Source organism: Canis aureus, chromosome 25, assembly GCF_053574225.1.
Source record: "Canis aureus isolate CA01 chromosome 25, VMU_Caureus_v.1.0, whole genome shotgun sequence".
Lineage (NCBI taxonomy): Eukaryota > Metazoa > Chordata > Mammalia > Carnivora > Canidae > Canis > Canis aureus.
In genome coordinates, this window is record NC_135635.1 from 12068567 (window position 1) to 12089764 (window position 21198).

Genomic DNA, 21198 nt, shown 5'->3' on the forward strand with positions numbered 1-21198 from the left:
TTGTTGGATAATTTTACCTGTATTTTTACAAATTTGATTTAAACTCTTAATTCGTCAGGATTTTTTGTTCTTTATTGTATGAAGGTAAGTATCTGGTTTAAAATTCTTTCTGGGTAATTAGGAAATTGACTCACCACTCTTTTTTTTTTTTTAATTTTTTAAAGATTTATTTATTTATTTATTTATGATAGACATAGAGAGAAAGAGAGGCAGAGATACAGGAGGAAGGAGAAGCAGGCTCCATGCCGGGAGCCTGATGTGGGACTCGATCCCGGGACTCCAGGATCACGCCCTGGGCCAAAGGCAGGCGCCAAACCACTGAGCCACCCAGGGATCCCCTGACTCACCACTCTTTATTGAATATCCACTTCCTCTGATTTTAAATATAACCTTATTATATAATTTTTCCTGATAAATGTGGGTCTTCTATTTTCTTGCACCAGTGCCCCAATTTTTAAATGACTGTGATATGCAATAATTAATATGGAACTACAGTGTGACAAAAATACTGCCTTGTATTTTATAATGACAGACCATTGAATGCAAATTGATAGAATCTAATGCTTTTGGGTCTATTAATGACAAACATAGCGTTTGGTGGTGAGAAGCAACAGGGTTCTCTGGACAAAACTATGATGTAGGTAAAAAAGGTGGATCTTTTCTCCTTTCTTCTGAATAACCTTTCTAGATCTCTGGGGTTGCAGGGTCTTCATGCAATCCCAGGCTACGCAGGGCGTTCTCAGGCCTGCTTTCTTGGGGATGATAACTGTTTCTTTAAACCTACTTTTTAATGACCTCCTTCACATTCTACTGTCAACTAGCCTATTGGAAAGACTCTGAGGAAATAGTTTACTCTAAGGGATTGATGACCAACTGGTAACGATTTAATGTCATCATGGCAAATGCATGGCTTAATATCAATTTGTATCTTCTTGCACCTAAAGTAAGCAGTCATGGTGTGCTTTTTTGCTGATCCTGGGCTTTATCTGAGAACCTTTTGCAACACAGCACTCCAGGAGTCCCTGACACTTCATCAGCATTGGCATGTGAATTGGAATTAGTTCTCTGCCCTCGGTATATGTTTTCTTTTCCCAGGCGAAATAGGTATTGAGGGAATGGAAGCTTGATGGTTGTTGTATTAGTTTCCCAGGCCTGTTGGAACCAAAGACTCTGCGGCTTCAAATAGAAGAATGTGAGGGACACCTGGGAGGTGCAGTTGGTTAAAAGTTCGACTTTTGATTTTGACTCAGGTCATGATCTCAGGGTCCTGGGACCCAGCCCCATGTCGAGCCCTGTGTCGGGCTCTGTGCTCAGCGCGGCAGTCTGCTTGAGATTCTCTCTCTCCCTCTCCTGCTTCCCCTCCTGCTCATGCTTTCTCTCTCAACTAAATAAAAAGATCTTAAAACAAGCAAGCAAGCAAACAAACAAACAAACAATAAACCCAGAAGAACTTTATTGTCTCACAGTTATGGAGTCTGCAAGTTCAAAATTAAGGGTCAGCAGGGCTGTGCTCTCTCCAGCAGTTCTAGGGGAGAATCTTTCCTTAACTCTTCTAGCTTCTGGGGTTTGCCAGCAATACTTAGCATGGAGAGATGCATCTGCAAGTCAAATCACATAGTCATTCTTCCTCCTCTGTGTCTTCACACTGTTTTCCTTCTGTTTGTGTCCATATCTATGTATATCCAAATACATGTATATACGTATGTATGTTCAAATTTCCCCTTTTTATAAGGATACCAGCCATATTGGAGCTCACTTTAATGGACTGATTTTACCTTGATGACCCCTGTAAAGACCTTATTTCCAAATAAATTTGCATTCTGAGGTACTAGAGATTAGGACTTCAGCATTTGGATTTGGGGGCAGGAGGGGAGACACAAATCAACTTCTAACAGAGGCACTCACTAAAGTTGTGAGAGGAAAACTTTAGCTCTGTGTAAAAGCAACCCTGTCAGGGTCAACCAGTTCTGCACTAAAAACAAGACTGTGTGATAGTTGGAAGAGCATCGAGAGTCATTATCACTTGTGTGGTTAAAGAGATTCTGGGCTGAGAGTCACAATCCAGAAGTAAACCCTTCACAATTTCTGGGGGATTTAAGAGGATTATTTTATCTTTGTTCTTATTTAACTCTATTTTAAAGAGATTTTGAGGCAGTGTGTATTGCTCACTAATTTTTTCTCATGCCTCTTCTTCGCTGCATCTACAGTGCAAACAAGATCTAAGTATGACTGAACATGTGGGCACATTTCTGGAACCGGTGTTTGTTCATTTGTTTGTTTTTAATGAACCTGCAAAGTTTTTGAGCTTTATGAAGGAAGAATGTCGTTCTGTCGTATTGACTTTTTGGTATCACAAATTACAGGTCAACTGAAATTTATGAGCAGAGGCTCAACATGCTTCATGTGTGATTTGAGTTCATCTATGGGAAATGAACAGAGGCAGGAAGTCAATTATGAGGTAAGGAGAAGTATTCACTAGGCATTCGTGAGATTTCTTGGTCAGCAGATTAGTTGATTCATGGTTAAAAAAAAAAGAACTTATTAGACTGCTTTATGAGGGATTAGTTTTTTATTGCTTATACGAAATAGGTATAATCTAATTTTATTATTAGTGCAGAACAAATGTGCCAAGTCCTGAAAAGAATGCTCATCCAGGAATGGATGAAAATGTTCTTGAAGCCGAATTCATTTGCTGCTATTTGAGAAAATGTTTCAGGAAATTAGAAGGCAGACCCCTGGGTAATGCCACCCAGCAACTTGCAGTTTCTTTATTAGTTAAAAATAAACTCAATAGTGATTCTTTATTAAGGAAATCATGAGGGGAAAGCACAGCCCCTTAGATATGCTGATGCCTCTTATTTTGCAGGTGATTTGCTATGGACAATGAATCTAAAAAGTTGGTGTGTGGCAGGAAGGGCAACAGTGTGGCTTTGTGGGAGGGCGTGCATTTTGAAGTTACACAGTCCTTAATTCACAGCTCAGTGTCATCTCTGTGGTCTCTTGAGCAAAACTCTTAATCTGAGAATCTCAGAGATCTCACTTTTGAAATGTGGGCATCAATATTTTTCTTGTAGTATTGTGAGGATTAAATCAGATTATCCCTGTAAAGTGCCTGGCCCAAAATTAATTTTGTAACAAAATTAGTTTCCTATTCTCTTTCTTTCAAATCCCCCCCCTTTTTTTTTGGTTACATGATTATGTGATTTTAAACTAAAATAAAGCTCCATCATCTTAAACTAAAACCTAGGTAAAGTTGGTTAGGTAATTCTCTTTTCTGTCCCACGGCTCCATAGAAGATGACACTGTCAACATTGTTTAGGTTCAGCATTTTAAATAAAATCACTTCTCTGTAGGAGAGAAACTAGTATAAAGTATGTTAGGAAAAAGGACATAAATATTCTAAAAGCATCTGATCAGATACAGAGATCTTATTCCATAGAACTACTTTAGGATTTTGAGTAATTTGGAATGGGAGGAACTCTATTACTATTTCCCTTCTTTTTTTACGTTAGCCTGTGCATAGTTCAGAAGGGTCATTCACTGGCCTTTTTTGGGTCAACTCTTGCACTCTTAGAGAGAGAGTAAGTTTGGCCCTGTTTGCCAAAGTTGGGACAACCAGGATGACAGGAAGAAGGAGCCCACAGATATTTGCTTTAATTTTATAAAACTTTGTATTTTGCTTAGACAATTAAATTGAAAGTGGGAACATTGTTTTTTTTTTTTCAAACCTTAAATTCCCTAGTGTTCAAAATCTTTATTGAAGCCATCTTTTTTGAAAAAAAATATATAAGCACTCTTATAATTAAGAATGCTAAGCTTGGTTACAGCTTTTAAAAATAAACTGCATGGATTGCAGTTTTTGTTTAATGGCATAAAAATTAACAGATTGCTTTATATATGGCAATTATTTAATATTATGTGTTCTTTTTCCCTTGCAGAGATGTTATGTATGCATGCTCACTAATTTCATTGTTTGACTCATAAATATCTATCTTTGGTTTCAAAATGTGTGTGAGCATTTCCGGCTGGTGCTAACCATCTGTAATTTTCTTCATTTCTCAGTAAAGAAGTGGTGTTGGATGGTCAAAAATTAATTGCTTAGCAACATAGGACTTTTAAACAAGCTACTCCTTTTCAGGATCAGGGGAAAGAAAAACTATCCATGTGCTTGGTCAGTGATTGGGACAGAATTTTGCCACCCATAGCTCTTTTTAACAGCAATGGATGCCAGCAGGTTTATGACTCCATCTCTAGAGTTATTGCCCCAAGAAATAATATTTCAATTGTAGCTATCTCTATGAGATATCTCTATAAAGATTCTCTTTTACTTTGTGCTTTGAAACATATACTGTCAACAGACCAGCCCTTCTTATGACCAACACTGTTGACGATGTAGATAACAGCAATGTCCATATCAGAAAAGATTTTTTAAAAATTGAAAGATTGCATGAAAACAGTGAAGTCTGCTGGAAACCACTGCAATATCTAATGCTTGAGCATTTCCAAAATCTATATATTGCCAGTAAATAAAATCTGAGATAATCTAGAGTATCTTTTAGTTTAGTAGAGTGATTTTCCACCCCAAAACAGTAATACAATGACAGACCTTCTTGAAATTGGCCTGATGAACTATGAAAGTCTTAATTTTGACATATTGTACAAACAAGTGCTGTCTTCTCAAATGTATATTGCTTGAGAAGTATCTTTTAAGAAAAAGTGTGGTGCAAGCTGACACACTGGTATAAATGTGTGAAAATGATAAATGTAGCAGACAGCTAAAGCTTTACTCTGCTCAACACTTGAAATACAATTTCCAGTGAAGTTATCTTTAGTAATTACCCTCTGATGTTTCATAAAAAGGTCTGCTAATCTGAATCTTTTTTTGGGTGCCTTGGAGTTTTAGATGATTGTTTTTGACACTTGGAATTACTGCTGTTCTTTTGAGGCTTGTCTGAAGAGGGGCTGGTTTTCCTAATTCCTAATGCAGCAGCAATAAGAACAATATTTAGCACTTATGAGGCTCCACTTCTCAATTTCAAAGCACTTTAAAATATCAATTAATTGCTTTGAATGGGGAGTTCTGCAGCTGCTGGAGAAAAAAAAAAAGGAGCACACAGTGATTGGCTCATTATCATTTACAGCTGTTGAAAAATGTTTTTCAAAGAAATAATTACAGATTTTCATATATATTTAAGGAAAAAAGGAGCAGGGGAAGGCTACGAAGGATCTTTTTCTTTTTCTTTTTCTTTTTTTTTTCTAAATAAACGACCCTTATCTTTTCATTCTGGTTTGAGAGCAGCAGCTTTGTTGCAAACAATTATCCTTCCCTAGACAAAAAGAAGAGGAGCCATCCCCTCGCCAAGAAAATGCAAGACTGTAAATCCTCTCTTTGAAAATAATCTCAATCTCCCCACTTTTCAGTTTCGGGCTGTTCAGAATTTTTGTTTATCAGTAGTAGGACCGCTGCTGGACTTTGCTGGATGCAGCCTGATTTAATGTCTGATCCAGGGTTGGCTTTGTCCGGCTTTAATTATGCATGAAAGCAGAACAAGTAGACAATAATTGATAATGCTACTTGCATTGTTTTCGGTGGAGCTTTATCACCATAGGGGGCCAAAGGAAACCATCCAGACTGTCTCCCTGTCACCAGGCAGCCCCAGCCATGGAAACAGGTTTCTTCCTTCTCTTTTCTTTTTCATTCTTTTTTTCTTTCCTTTTCTTCTTTTTCATAATGTGAATCTCCTGGTAGGGAAGATAAGCTGCTAATTCTATTAATTTTCTTATCAAAATCAGCAAGGTAACTGAAGCTTCCAATTTAGTGATTTATTATCCTGAGCAAGCTGTGCGGAGTGCACCTTTCATATTCTGTAATTGGCACTAGAGGGGAAGAGACTTTCAAGGGAGATGCACTCAGCTAACCGTTTCCATTTCAATTGACTACTGAGCAAACAAATGGAGTGTCCTTTCATTGGCTTAAATCATTTAAAATGATAAAGCTAGCAATTCTGCATTTGAATATATGCTAGTGGATATCTGTGTGCAAGATGCTGACCCCTAAGACATTAAAATATGAGCATAATAACATCCCACTATAGGATTTTGCCATCAATAAAACATTCAAGTGCGATATGTTAATTGACGTGCAAAAGGCCAAAATTGATCACACATGTAATCTGACCCTTATTATTGCACCATCCCCCAAGCCCCTGGAAGTAAACATCTTTCCTTTGCACACTGAATGCTGGATTCTTTTGTACAGGAGAGATGGCTGCATACAGTGGATGCTAGTTCTGCATTGAAATAGAAACCAAGTATCAAAGGCAGGAACCTGGTCTGTGGGGAAACAGAGAAAGTGGTGAGGTATTGGATGCCACGGGTGAATGGGACTGAGTCAGATAGAGATGTAGAAGGGAGACTGGATTTCAGGTGGGAAAAGTAGCTACTGTTGTTTGGTATCATTTGCGAAGCTCTGGAAGGCTGGCTCCTCGGCCCCCCTGTTATTCTCAGCGAAACTCCAGTTGTAGGCATCCGTTTCTTTGCTTATGGCCACTGTTTTCTTTTGCAGAGTAAATTTTATGTAGTAGTTACTATCAGCTAGTTTAATGACAGCGAATGGCACTATGCACATTGCACTATTTACATCTAAGAGCAATTCCTTCATTTCATAGGTGATCCTTAGACACTGGGGAGATTAAGGAGCTTGTCCCATGTCACTTGGTTAGAAAGTACTCAACCTGGGATTCGAATTCAGAACCATGACTTTCAAAACTGCTCTTTAATCGCTGTACTATTCTTCCTCTAGACTCGTATTTCTGGAAGATATAACACCCCAGGTCCTCCAACTTCAGTATAAATCATTCCTTGAATCACGCCGTACCCAAACCTTTGAATTAGTTTTTGGTACTTAACACTTCAAAGAAGACTCATATTAAAAATGGAATCACTGTTTCTCATGAAATACAGCTTTGACAATTTGGAACTTCCCTCCTAATTCTTTGGGATCTTTTTTCCCTTACGTTGCCAGGGCTTATTTTCCCTTGTAGGGGGCTGTCCGTGGTGCCTGGGGCTGGGAAATGTACTGCGGTAGTGTGCACAATGATTTAGACATTTGTTTGGGCTTTTAATCTTTTCTCATCTACACGCACCACCAAAATAAAAACCAGTGAAGTATGTACCCTATAAATCTGCTTGTTCTCTCACTCCTCAGAAATATTTCAGAAAGAACTTGACACTTGTAATCAGAACTGGGCTTAGATGCTGCCTCCCTTTGATTCAGCGATCCTGCACCTCTTCCTTTTCCATTTTAAACAGCATGAGAGTAGTGGAGGCCAGAAGGGCAGGGGCGGGGAGCAGTGCTGCTGTGGGAAGGAAGTAAAATCTACTCATGTGAGATGAATTTCCACCTGACTTCAAGTGTGTAGATTATTGAGCTAAAAGGGAACAAGTGAGAGTGCAGCTAGTAAATGCTGTAGCTTATACAGGTGAGGAGAAGCCACCAGGCTTCCCAAGGGGGTGCAGTAAAAGGGAGGTGTGTGACGACAGCGACACAGGGCAAGTGTTCTTTGAGAATAGAATTTCCAAAGACGTTTGGAAATTATTTATGAACAGAAGAGGCTTGTAAATAATTAGTAAGATTTGGGTCTAAAGAAAGGCTATGTGGGACCTTGATATAAAGAAAAGAAGAAAGTAAATAATTCTTATCATGGATAATCATTCTCTGGGTTGCTGGGAGATATGCAATATGTAAGACAAAATAACTCAGATTGATGAGAGGAAACATGGAAAAGTGGACCAAAGGAAGAGGAGAAAGAGAGAAAACTATGTTTGTGATAATTATTACTATTTAGGAAACACTGTGTCATGCACTGTCAGGTGCTTTCCCTGTATTATCTCATAAGACTTTTTTCCATTTTATAGATGAGAAAATGCTCTCGTTCTCATCCTAACAGTGCTCTAAATTATTTTGCAAGAACATTTCCAATGTGATCAATTTTAGATTTTCTGTATGTCTCCCATTAGTGGAATACTAGCTATAAAGACATGGATATTGCAAATTAAAAAGAAAAAAAGTACATAGGGAACAAAAAATTTTGAGAATAGTTGATTCAGGGGTTGGAATAATGCCGTGGGATTAGGTAAACTTGATTACTAATAGTATAATAGGTTAAGTCACAGAAGTTCTCTGATCATCAATGTACGATGGAATGAAATTCCTGCTGTCATCTATGAGAAATATTTTAAAAATAATCAAAGCAGATATACTAAGGCAAAGTCTAATTTTGAAGAAAGGGCATTAATAAGAGAAATTACTTATGATTTTAAAGTGACCATAGTTGTGCTTTCCAAGGATGGACAATGGCCCACAAGGCTAGCTAGGATAAAACTAGAACTCTCTTCTCCCTTTGCTTCCAAGTTTTTATCTGTACCTTCTGTGTACAAAGGTGACTTTGACTTCAAAGGGCAATGGGAATTGGATCTGGTATGAAAATGGGACTAGGAAATATATGGTCTTTCAGGAAAAGGTCATTACATACTGTACAGAAGCTCAACTTTTATTTTGATTAAATACTTTTTTTCAGTGGGATTTACTAGCTAATTACTTCCCCGGCTTTTGTGGCTTGGCAAGACTTACCTGATCTATCATGTCTGCCGAAGGACTCTAAGCCTCAAGGTTTGTGTGCTTTTATGTAAAATTATTAATATTAATAATAATTAACCATAAGTAGTAACTAGGGTGGGCCAGATGGCCTTTCCTCCTTTCAAAATTTCTTTATGTTCTTAGTTTCAAAAGGTAGAGGTGATAATGCAAAGATACAAGTGACATTTTAAATTAAATTATTGATCTTGGAGTGAAGCTTAAATAATTTACTCAACAAGAGGACTGCCTTTCACTTGTATCAAATTGGAAGCTCTAGATACCATCTGCTATATCACAGGAAAACTGTTTGTCTGTTTGTAGTCATGCTGAGCGTGGGACTCCTGTTGGCTCCATTTTGGGGACCGTCATCCATTAATCTTACTAGGTATTAGTTGGTATCACTAGTAATTAGTCTTTTAAGTTGCATCCAGATGGGGTGTATAAATTATTAGAAGTTTACTGCCAGGCACAAGTGTGGATGATTCATGGACCAATGGCACTCTCCTCTCCTCTCTGATAAGAAGCTCTGAAGAATATGCACTTGGTGAAACTCAGCGTCACACTCTCTCTTGGTCCCAACAATTACTGTTGATTCCATGATCAACAATCCCAACTGTTACTTTGGGTATATCTGAAAATGCAAAAGGCTGAATTTTGTTTCAGTTTATTAGATTTATTTCATATTCTGTATCCCCACCTCTTTTGGTTCCACCTCCTGATCTTCTTTCCTTAATATCAGTAGCATGTCCTTCCAGAAGCATCCTTGTTGGCAGTGAATGCAGCATTGTCAGGAATCTCCTTGCCTTGGCTAGTGAGAGTGGTGTTGGGGAGGGAGAGGTGCCCCGGTTAGATTTTTCTCCATGGGGATTTAACCTTGAATATATGGGTCTTCCAATTGCAATCCTCACCTCAAGTGTAGAGATTAAAAGAACGAAAGTTGGCTGTAAGGCTTGTGCTGATCCTCTTGTACCTTTTTCTTATTGTACTTTCATGGCAAAATCTTTCTCCTCAATAAAATCTGGTGACCACTTGTGTTTTTGCATGCCTATATTCAAGCAGCAATGCATATTGGAGAAAGCGAGGTGAGGGAAGGATTGGTAGGGCTATAAACTTTATGATTACAATGTGGTTACCATACAATTAGAAGTCCAACTTTAGCTAGCTTAAGGAAAAATGGAAATTTATTGGCTTACGTAAGTGGAAAGCTAAAGAGGTGTTCAGGCTTTAGGCATGGCTGGTTCTAGTCATTCAACCAGTATCATCAGGGCACGCACTGTTCTCTTTCCAGCTTGGTGAGAAGATCACATGTAGCAGCTTGAACTAAGTTTACATTATTTATGTACTTTTAATAGCAGTGGGAGGGAAAGAATGTCTTTCCTGACAATGGTAGTGAGAATTTAATTTTTTAATATTTTTTTCTTAAAGATTTTTTTTAAAAGATTTTATTTATTTATTCATGAGAGACACACAGAGAGATTGGCAGAGACAGAGGCAGAGGGAGAAGCAGGCTCCATGCAGGGAGCCTGACGTGGGACTCGATCCTGGATCTCCAGGATCATGGCCTAAGATGAAGGCAGCGCTAAACTGGTGAGCCACCAAGGTTGCCCTCTTAAAGATTTTATTTATTTATTTGAGAGAGAGAGAGAGAGAGAGACAGACAGACAGACAGCATGAGCAAGGGAAAGGGGCAGAGGGAGAGGGAGAAGCAGACTGTCCACTCAGCAGGGAGCCTGATGTGGGGCTTGATCCCAGGACTCTGGGATCATGACCTGAGCTAAAAGCAAACTTGCTTAACCCACTGAGCCACTCAGGTGCCCCAGTATTGAAAGTTTTAGACTACTCTGATTGGCCTAGTTTGGGTCATGTGCTCATCCTTGGACCAATAACTCAAGTTTCAGTCTTAGGTCTACCCTAGGGGAGAGTCCCAGTGCCTGCTAGGTCCACTGAATTCTCTGGGGCTGGGCGGGCTTACAGTAGAGTGGGGGCAGGAATGTGCATGTCAGTAATCAAACTCAAAAGTGTTTTCAAACTGCTTGGCACTCCTACTACACTCTTCTAGTTCAAGTTGCACGTACACTCTTTTTTAAAAACTATTTTATTTATTTGAGAAAGAGAGAGAGAGCACACGCTAGTGGGGGAGGGGCGCAGAGAGAGGGAGAAGCAGACTCTCTGCTGAGCAGGGAGCCCCAAGTGGAGCTCAATCCCAAGACTCTGGGATCATGACCTGAGCTGAAGGCAGACACCTAACTGACTGAGACACCCAGGTGCCCCTGCAAGTCCATTCTTAACAACAAATATTTTAAATCATTCCTACTATCATCAAACCTCTCATATCCCTGTACCTAACACTTATGCAAATGCAAGGACTTACATTTCTATTCATCAATTGAAACAGGGGCTCCTCTTTTTATTTATGGCCAGTGCCATTATTGTGCTTTTTCCTACCCTCTAACACTTACGCACTAACAATCCCTTATTTCTTTCATGCACATTCTACTGTATTCCCCTACTGGCACATTCCTATTCCCTCTTTCTCTTTTACCTTTTAATAAACTCTCCATTAATCCTACATCCCGTCTTTAGCTATGGCCCTAAAGCTTCCTTTCCTTCAAAGCCAAACTTCTTATGAATAATGACAATCCTTGTTAGCGCCATTTCCTTACTTCCAACTTATTTTTCAAACCACTCTTGTCTATCTTTGACCAAGCAGCCAGCCCTTATGCTTAAAACCCTTCAGTATTTGTCTGCTGCTCTTAGGATAAAAATCCAAATTCTCCAAGTGGCTTAGAAGGCCCTGGACAGTCTAGCTCTGATGGAGATCTCTAATCTCTTTATTTCTCACTACAACCATTGTCTTTCTTTTTCTAATACACATTCAAATTGTAGGAACCAGCTGGTACATTCAAATTGTGTGATTGAAGAGAGATTATAAGGAACTAATTACAGAGGTATAATCAGGGTTAAGGGAAGGCAACAAGAAACAATGATGCACCTGAAAGCTAAGAGCTATTACCAAGACTGTAGGTCTCTGTAGATTTCTTAGGAAGGAATGATTTTGGGTTCCTGAGATGACCCTTGCTTGTAGCTATGGGATAAGACTATCCAACAGGAGCTGTGCTCCTAGAGAGACTGCCACAACGATTACTAACCCAAGGAAACGCAGGGAGAGAACCAGGAGAATAAATGTCCCAAATAACTGGCTGAACATTAATAGAATCCAGAGGTCAAAGGACCTAACTGATACATAGAAGTTAACCTTTTGGGGTCCAGAGCAGGGTAGAGAAGGGTAGAGAGTGGATTAGGAAGGGCAGAGAATAATCTCTAGCTCTTTCTAACCATGGCAGTGACACATACTCTGTTCTGTCTAGATACCCCTCTGTGATGCTGATCTTCTTTGACTAGTTAATTCTTTTTTATCCTTTATTCATTTATTTTTAAAAGATTTATTTATCATTTTGTTATTTAAAAAAAAACATTATATTTATTTATTTGAGTGAGAGAAGGTGAGAAACACAGAGCATGAGCGGTGGGGAAGGGGAGTAGAGGTAGAGGGAGAAGCAGGCTCTCTGCTGAGCAAGAAGCCTGATGTGTGGCTTGTTCCCAGGACCCAGAGATCATGACCTGAACCAAAATCAAGAGTTGGATGCTTAACTGATGGAGACACCCAGGTGCCCCTCCTTTTTTTGTCCTTTAAACCTCAGCTTAAATCCCTGTGTCTTGGAGAAGATGTCTTTAATCAACACATAGGTCAAGGCACTTCATTTATGTTCTCATGGAGTCTGGTTCCTTTCCTTCTCAGGACTTATCTCAGTTTGTAATTATCTTGCTAGTAGTATGATAATTTCAATTTAACTAATGTCTATCTCCCCCATAAAGCTGTATACTCCATATGAATGGGAACAATGTCTGATCTGATTCCTGTTGCAAATCCTAAGCCCTAACACACAATGCCTGGCATATAGCAGGAACTCACTAAATACCTGCTAAATGGAGAAGTAGACTAGAAATGTAATCAAAGCATGTGAAAATATTTACTGGATTTCATTCTCAACTTCTTCATAAGTCCTTTCATCACTCTGTTGTCTTTGTTTTTGGCACATGCTGTTTTGCTAAGCTGACAATTCTTCAGTACTTTGGCCAGATGGACCTTATACTGCCTCTTGGTAAGGCAGCTTAAGATCCATGATATTTTAGGTAAATGCATTGTTTTTCCCTTGTTAAGCTTGTGCTTGGTCAGTCACCTTTCACTAAATGCAAAATGGCTGGTTGATACCAACCTGCATTTTTATTTCTAGGGCATTTAATGCCCTAAAAATGACCTAGATGGCCACTGTGAAATGTTTTGGCTTCTTGCCATCTCAGGGTTAGTGCAGGTAACACACATTTATTGAGTGCCTACTATGTGCCAGAGAGTATTAAGTACTGGAGTTGGAAAGATGAATAGGATATAATATCACTTTTAGGAAATTTAGAATCTGAAGATGGAAACAGACACATAATCAATTAATTAATATACAATCTGTTAAATGCAGTGATTAGATGATTTTTCTTGAAGTTAATGAAGCTTAAGTTGCAGGTCCCAATAGCTGGACCTGTTACAAAGCCCTACCAATGTGTTCACGTGATCATATGTTTGTTAAATTTTAGCTATTTTAACTGCATTCAGATAAGAGTGTACTCTCTCTCCTCTGACTTCCACTGCATCTCACTTTCCCTTGTGGCAAGTAGCATTAAACTAGCAGCAGATATTTTTGGGATTTGAATAAGAGGAAGTCAAGTTGAGTAGTATTTTGGAGGGAGGGGTTGCTGGGATATGCTTATGTGTTTTTTCAGTCACTCCCATGTATAATTAAGCTATTACTGATCATCTTGGTGTAGAAATGGTTTCTGAGAATGCTTGTATTGCCTATTGTGTCAACTCACCTGACATTGTGACATTAGGGTGAAGCCAGAGTTTGTAAGATGATATGAATGTGTTCCACAGTCCTGGCACAAAAAGAATGTGGGTAGGGGAAAAACAAGATTTGAAATAATCAGAAGCCAGAAGCTCTTCTGTGGAAAATTTTTCCAGTCATTCAATATGTTAAACTATAAGCAAAGGTTTCAATTCTCACTGATGTCTAATTGAAATGGAAGCTCATATGCAGTTATAAACATCCATATGTTGTTTTGTGAATGGGAATCATGCAAAATAGTATTTATCAGAAATTCTGTGTTTGTAGCAATACAGAGAGGTTGTGTATAATAAAGCATGTTTTATGAAGTCAACTACCAGTGATAAAGACAAATATTGATCAACTGTGGCAATGGAAAGATAAAATTATATTTATCCTCTCCTCATGAAAACTTTTACAAAATCATTGTCATATGAAAAGGTGATAAAGAGTGTGAAACTAACCAGCAGGAAACCGCATAGCAGAGGTATTTGAAAAGTACCAAGCTAAATATGATATTATTTTCTTTTTTTATAGACAGTATGTTTTTTGACTTTAAAATTTGTAATTTGATGTGATTTTTCTCATTACAAATAATATTCAGTTTTACATCTAGTTTTGTATTTGTAATTTTGTACCCTTTTGCTTACAAAGGGTCACAGAAATTGTATTAGTTTTAGGCCCCATGAACCTGGAGTTGCTTTGGTGGTAATAGACATGGGCACTAGCTGTTGAAGGAGTTTGCAGGTTTGGGTGAGGGTGGTGTGGGAAAGACAGTAGGAACATGGAAGCTGAGGTTTAGAAGATGAGTAGGAATTTTCCAGATAAACTCTCCAAATTGTAGAGGGGCTTGCCCAAATCATGGAATTTCTTTTTCAGTCTAATTATGGAACACATGTGGTTATCTGCTTCCTTCAGGAATGTTGCTTTCATTTCTATGCATGGATGTCTTTATTATATAACTGTTGCTGAGAAAGGAAGTTTGGGTGGAGTCTACAGGGTCCTATGGGTTAATTTTAAATCCTTTAAATCCCCTGTAGAAAAAAGAGGTAAGGATCTGATGGAAACTCAAGGATGTTTGGGACTTCAGGCACAGCTCTGCTTTACAGCCAAGGTGACCATCTTCCTGTGTCTGCATGGAACCCAGTTACATTCTGGCACTAGCCCTTTGGCATGAACCATGCCATGAACCATGAACCATGGTGTAACCTTGATGCTGTGTGATAGCCAGGAAGTTTCTCTGAGTGGCTGTGTAGGCTACAGAGATGGAAGGTGGGAATCAGAGGCAAAGAGAAAGAATAGGTAGTCATCTAATCCTATGGTGGCTTCAGTTAGCAGACTGGTTAGTGGACTCATTTATTTATTCAATAAATATTAATTGAGTGCCTAGTATATGCAAGATCCTATTTTAGGCTCTGGGACTACAGTAGTGAATAAAATATATGAAACTCATGAATTCTATGGACTACATGGGAGCTATCCTTTGAAAGTGATAAGAAATAATAAATGGAACCTTGTAAAGAAGGAAGTTATATTACCACACAGGTATGGGCTATGGAGATACGAAGGCCTTTGGTTTCCAAATGTTATAATCAAGCTTAATGAAAATTTTGCTTTGTACTCCTATTATATAACAGTGGTTATTTTCATATAAAAGTGAAGTTTTCCCTGACAACTTCTGGAGAAAAACTAATAGTCCAGGAAGGTGTGCTACATGAAGCCTGGTACATAATCCCCTTGGGTGAGCTTTACAGTAAATTGAAAAGAAATCAAGGGAATAATAGAACCAGGTTTGTGTCAGTATAGATTACTCTTACTTCTCTGTGGGATTCAAGTCAGGAAGCAGGAAGATTAGTTAGGTGGCTAATGCAACACTCCACACTGGAGATGATGAAGGCCTGAGGCTGAGCTGAGGAATTTGGGAGGGAAGAGAAAGGTCAGATTCAAATGATACTTGGGAAATAAAATCAGCAAACTTGAAAACTGATTGAGTGGGAGTGGAGGCAGGAGTTAGTTAGAGAAGTTGAGGAATAGTCCCAGGAGTTTTGAAGTGGATGACAGGCCGCCAGCTGAGAGGGGCTCTAAGGGTAGAGAATGCTTTAGGGCTGAAATAATGAATTCAGTACTGTGTGTGTAGAGTTTGAGGTGTCCATGAATGTCTGATGGAAATGACCATTAGAAAGTTGGATTTTTATATCTGTTGGGGAAGTACTGTGGACTAGAAAGAAATTTTGGTAATTATTGGAATACAGGTGATACTTAGAGCAGAAGCAATGGATGAGATTACCAAAGAGAAGTGTGAGAGGAGTTGGGAAGAGTGGTAAGCCAAGGATGGGTCACTGGCTGATACACCTAGAGCATGAAAAGAAGTGTGGAGCCCAGAGGAGTCTAGGAAGCGTCTCTATTATTCTCTTGTGGAGTGAGCAAATATGGAGCTGCTGAGCCTTGTTTATTCATTCAAGAAATATTTATTAAACATCCCTGGTTATGCTGCGACATTTCCCACTAATTACTTGGTGGCTGGCATCAGATGCCCAGATGGTTGCACTGTTGAAAACACATACGATTAACTCCTCGGTGGGAAGAAGTGGCTCTAAATAAGGTCCCATGGCCCATGGCAGGAAGGCCCAAGACATTGAGTATGAAGTTAGCAAAGTTGTTGTGAGGACTGGCCAGATGGGGACTGGGGATGAGGGCCATGTGTGGCAAACAGGCTGGCCTGAGGGATGCCACATGTTGGACACTGGAGGCATGCTGTGTAGCTTCTGTCGCTGAACCGCGAGCATATCTGGTGTGTTGCTTGGCAAGTACCGCTTCCAGCACAAGTGCCCGAATCCCTCCTTAAGCCATGAGGCTGAGAGTTGTCGGTTTCCTCCCCCAAAGCAGTCTTCACAATCTGTTCAGTGCTGTCCTTGCACTTGGGAGGAGGTTGGGGAACTATGATTCACTGTCTGTGATACTATGGCAAGGAAAGGAATGTCCTACTTTTGGAGAAGGATGAAGAAAGAAAAAAATTCTCATCATTTTTCAAAGCAGAGTTTGATTCCAATACTAGGTAAGAGGACACCGAACTGGTGGCCATAATCATTAATGTAATCCATCAAATGTGTTCACAGAGATTTCGCGGTTGGTAAAATTCTCAAATAGAAAATGTTAAAATTGTGAATGGCCTTGGAAAAAGGACCTAATTAAGTAGTCTCAAAGGAATAATAGAACATCAGAGACAGGATTTGGACATTTTTGTCTTTTAAAGAAGAAACTCTTAAGACAAAGATGGCTTTTTTTTTTTTAAACAAACGAACAGTTGTCGATTCCAACTGTAAGCTCCCTTCCATTTTTGTTTCTTGCATTATGTCTTAAAAAAAAAAAAACTTTATAGAGCAGGTGGCTATGTGTTGGCTGCTTGAAAATATATTCATCTGATCCTCAAATACTTGTGATATGGGCACCATGATCTCTACAAAGGAGAAAACAGAAGCTCAGAGAGGTCGTGTACAGTGCTCTCTTCTCAAAGCTGTTAAGTAGCAGAACTGGGATCTGAACCAAGAGAGTGGGGCTTGATCTGGGTCTCTACATTCTTCTACCATAGTTGCACTTCTTCGTGCTCCCCACTTTCCATACTAGATACCACTGTACCAATTCTTGGATGTGGGGGCGTGGCTCCTAATCAGTTTCATATCTGAATCAAGAACTGGGTTATGGGACGGTCTCAAGACAAGGTCGCTGGATGCTCTGGTGGTCTCACATGCTGTCTCTGCCAGGCACGGTGAGAAGGAAAGAGAGGTTACAGTTTGTGGCCCATCCCACTTGTTTCTCCCCACCATTAAAGACTCCACCATGGGAGACTGTGACTGGGGGATGAGGTGGAAGGAGCACACTACTACCATCAGACTCAGACACGGAGTCTGCACCATGGGGTGGCTGTGGCAGGATCAGGGTATAGGATATGTTGTTGTGTTTGGCTCCTTAGGGTAAAATAGATCAGGCCTGTTTTTAGCCTTCAGGTTGAATCAGGAAAGGCAAAAATCAGGATATTTAAGAAGGCACTCATTCAACGTTCAATTTAAGTAGAGCTTGTTTCCATTGGAAAATAGTATTACTGACAGCTTAAATAATTGTGTTGCTCATCAGATTCGATCACCTGTTTCTCCTAATAGCCACAGCATTTAGGTGGTGGGATGATGGCATTGGGATATGTCTCTGAGTTGATTGACCTTTGATTTTTATGTCCTCTTGTCCCTTTTGTTTGCAGCAGTGTCACAGACAAGTTTTAAGTCAGGTTTAGGACTGTCCTCAGTTTCTGACGAAGGTGTATCATAAAATCCGAAATAAAATTATGAGCTACGTGTGTGTAGCTGTTTACTTCATTACAAAGACTTAAGTGTAAATTCTACTGATTGCCAAATGTCCAGTTTAGAAAGTCATTATCCCGTGAGCATCTTCAGGATACACGGTCATTACTTTTAATGTTAAGCTTGTTGCAGAGATTTGCTATTACCAGATGGAGGTCACCTTACTAAAAGTTGCTTTGACCTAGTGGAGTCATGTGACGCACTGTGAGTGAATTAATAAGTCTTTATTTCACTCTTTTGTTGCCCTTATAATGCTTCAGGGTCTTAAAAAATGTGGTCCGGCAAAATTTCTTCTTTTGTTTCCATTTGCAAAATTGAATATATAATGTGGTTTTACAGATCTGATGGCAAGAGATTGGCTAGCTTCCATACTCATTTAAAAATCACTATTGGTGCCTCTGCTGGAGGGGTTTTCATTTCACCATCTCTAATCTGCCCTTCTGAAAGATTTAGTGACCAGATGTCCAGGATCAGTGAGGAAGATCTTCTCTGCCAGAGTCAATATTTTTTCCCTACCATCCTGCTGGCCCAGGGATTTGAAAATCCCTATCAAGAATAGCTAGCTGGGGTGTCTCTAGAAGGACTATTGCTAACCAGATTCTAGGCTATTAGACTAACCTAGTTCTAATGCATTTAAAACTCTTTTGACATTTTTATTTTTATAAGCTATTTTTAAACTACTTTTCTGTTCTTTCATTTCACTTCTCATCTTTGTTTTTTTTCTTGTAAATTTATTTTTTATTGGTGTTCAATTTGCCAACATAGAGAATAACACCCAGTGCCTATCCCATCAAGTGCCCCCCTCAGTGCCCGTCACCCAGTCACCCTCACCTCCCCTTCCCCCACCCCTAGTTTGTTTCCTAGAGTTAGGAGTCTCTCATGTTCTGTCTCCCTTTCTGATATTTCCTACTCATTTTTTTCTTCTTTCCCCTTTATTCCCTGTCACTATTTTTTATATTCCCCAAATGAATGAGAACATATAATGTATGTCCTCCGATCGACTTATTTCACTCAGCATAACGAGTTCCATCCTCCAGTTCCATCCACGTCGAAGCAAATGGTGGGTATTTGTTGTTTCTAATGGCTGAGGAATATTCCATTGTATACATCATTTTTCATCTTTGACTTTAGTTCTTCCCACTCACAGAGATAATTGTACCATGATTCCATTTTGCTGTTGATTTCTCTATTTGCCTGATGTAACTTTGCTAAGCAAGTAGCCTTGCTACTTGAAGTGTGGTCCTTAGACAACCAGTACCAGTGTCATCTGCAGGCTTCTTAGAAATGTAGGGAGAGGGGCACCTGGGTGGCTCAGTGGTTGAGTGTTGCCTTCGGCTCAGGGTGTGATCCAGGAGTCCTGGGATCGAGTCCCACATCCAGCTCCCTACATGGAGCTTGCTTCTCCCTCCACCTATGTCTCTGCCTCTGTCTCTCTCTGTGTCTCTCACGAATAAATAAATAAAATCTTAAAAAAAAAGAAATGCAGGGAGATAAAGGGAGATATTGGTCAAAGAGTACAAAATTTCAGTTATGCAAGATGAATAATTTCTGGAAATCAAATGTACAGCAATGTGACTATAGTCAACAATATTGGATACTTGTAATTTGTAAAAGGGTAGACCTTAAGTGTTTCCACCATAGACATACACACACACGTGTGTGTGCACAAGAGCACGTGAAAAATGGCAACTATGTGAGGTGATGGATATGTTAATTACTCGATTGTGATTTTTTCCCCTAACGTATAGTACGTCAAAACATCAAGTTGCATACCTTAAATATATACAATTTTTACTTGTCGAGTACACCTCAGTAAAGCTAGAAGAAAAGAAAAAAAAGAGGTGTAGGATCTCAGTTCTTACTTTATTGATTCAGAATGTGTGCTTTCACAAGGTGACATGTTAAAGTTTGAGAAACTCTGCTTCTGTGTGGCCTGGCAAACTTAATTTCTCCTAGCAACAGGGACACAGAAAGGACAGTTACCAAATACTCTTCCCTTTGTTGATGTCCTGGGGCAACCACTGACACTTGCAATTGGGGGAAAAGAGTGCCAGGGAAAAAATTGTGCAGCTGGGTTAGAACCATGTTCCCAAGGCGAGTGGTCCTGCCAAGGCTCTGGATAAGTGGATTATCTGCTGATTTTCATTATCTGCACCAATCTGGTACTCCCCTCTCTCTCATACTTTCACAGCAAGGCAATGAGGCCACTGCAGGATGAAGCTACATTTCAATGAGAAAAAAAAGTGTCACTTTAGAGTAAGAGTCCACAGAATGGTGGGGAGACAAACAGATGTCTCAATTGCAACTACACGTACTAAGTGACACATTTCACAAGGCAACCAGATGCTCTGTTTCATCCGTGTAACAGCTAATCCCCATGAGACAGGGGAGTGGGTGAGCGAGCCCCACCCCTCTGGGCCTGGCGAGTGATGTGACAGTCTCATCATGGGAAGCACATGGTTCATACTTTTTTTCCCCCAAGTTACCGTGACAGTTGCAATAGTTCTATATCTACATTTTCCCAAACTTTCGAAGCTCAGCAGAAATTAACAGTGGCAGTGCCTCTCAGACTTTAATATGCTGTTCAAAGGCAGATGAATTTCCCGGGGATCTTGGCAGATTCTGATGCTGTAGGTCTGGGATGGGGCCTGAGGATCTGCATTTCTCACAGAGTCCCAGGCGATTTCTGTCGCTGTACTTTGAGTAGTAAGGACCTGTGCTAAGGTCTGGCCTTTTCTTCCCCAAATAGGAGTTTCAATCTGGAGAGCAATCAGCATTTTCAAATGCAATGCTACTAGGGCTACTTTTCTGTTTCAGAATGAGCTTAGGAAGTTTATTAAGATTTAGGAGAGTAATTCTAGCCATCCATTTTCTTCTTTTAAAATGAAACTTCATATCTCTTGCTACCATAGATTCATCCAGAACAGAAAGACAAAGTACATCAGCCTTCAGTCCCTTTTGGCTCCCAATCCATCCAGCATACTGTCACCAGCATAATCTTCCTGAAACACGGCTTTCACCATGTCACTGCTCTGCTCAAGAATTTACAGTCATTTCTTATTTCCTATTGGATCAAGTCGAAATTCATCTGCCAGGCTTTCAAGGACTCTCATAACTTGGCTTCACTCTATTTATTCAATCTCATTTTCTTCCACTCCTCAGCTAGAACTCTCCTTGTCAGTAAGGCCGGCCTCCGTGTCTCTCCCCTTCTGTCGCCAGATCATGTGATGCTGCTCACCGGAATCGAATCGTGCTGTTTCCATAGCAGAACTCT

General features: G+C 39.7%; 1 long non-coding RNA gene across 1 annotated transcript in view; it reads right to left on the reverse strand.

Moving 5' to 3' along the window:
- Positions 1-1470: 1470 nt before the first annotated feature.
- The window catches only part of LOC144297600 (uncharacterized), a 33948-nt gene continuing 14220 nt past the window's right edge, over positions 1471-21198 (reverse strand). The window contains exon 5 of the long non-coding RNA XR_013364563.1: positions 1471-1598. This is a non-coding gene — a long non-coding RNA (uncharacterized LOC144297600). The remainder of the gene's footprint in view (positions 1599-21198) is intronic.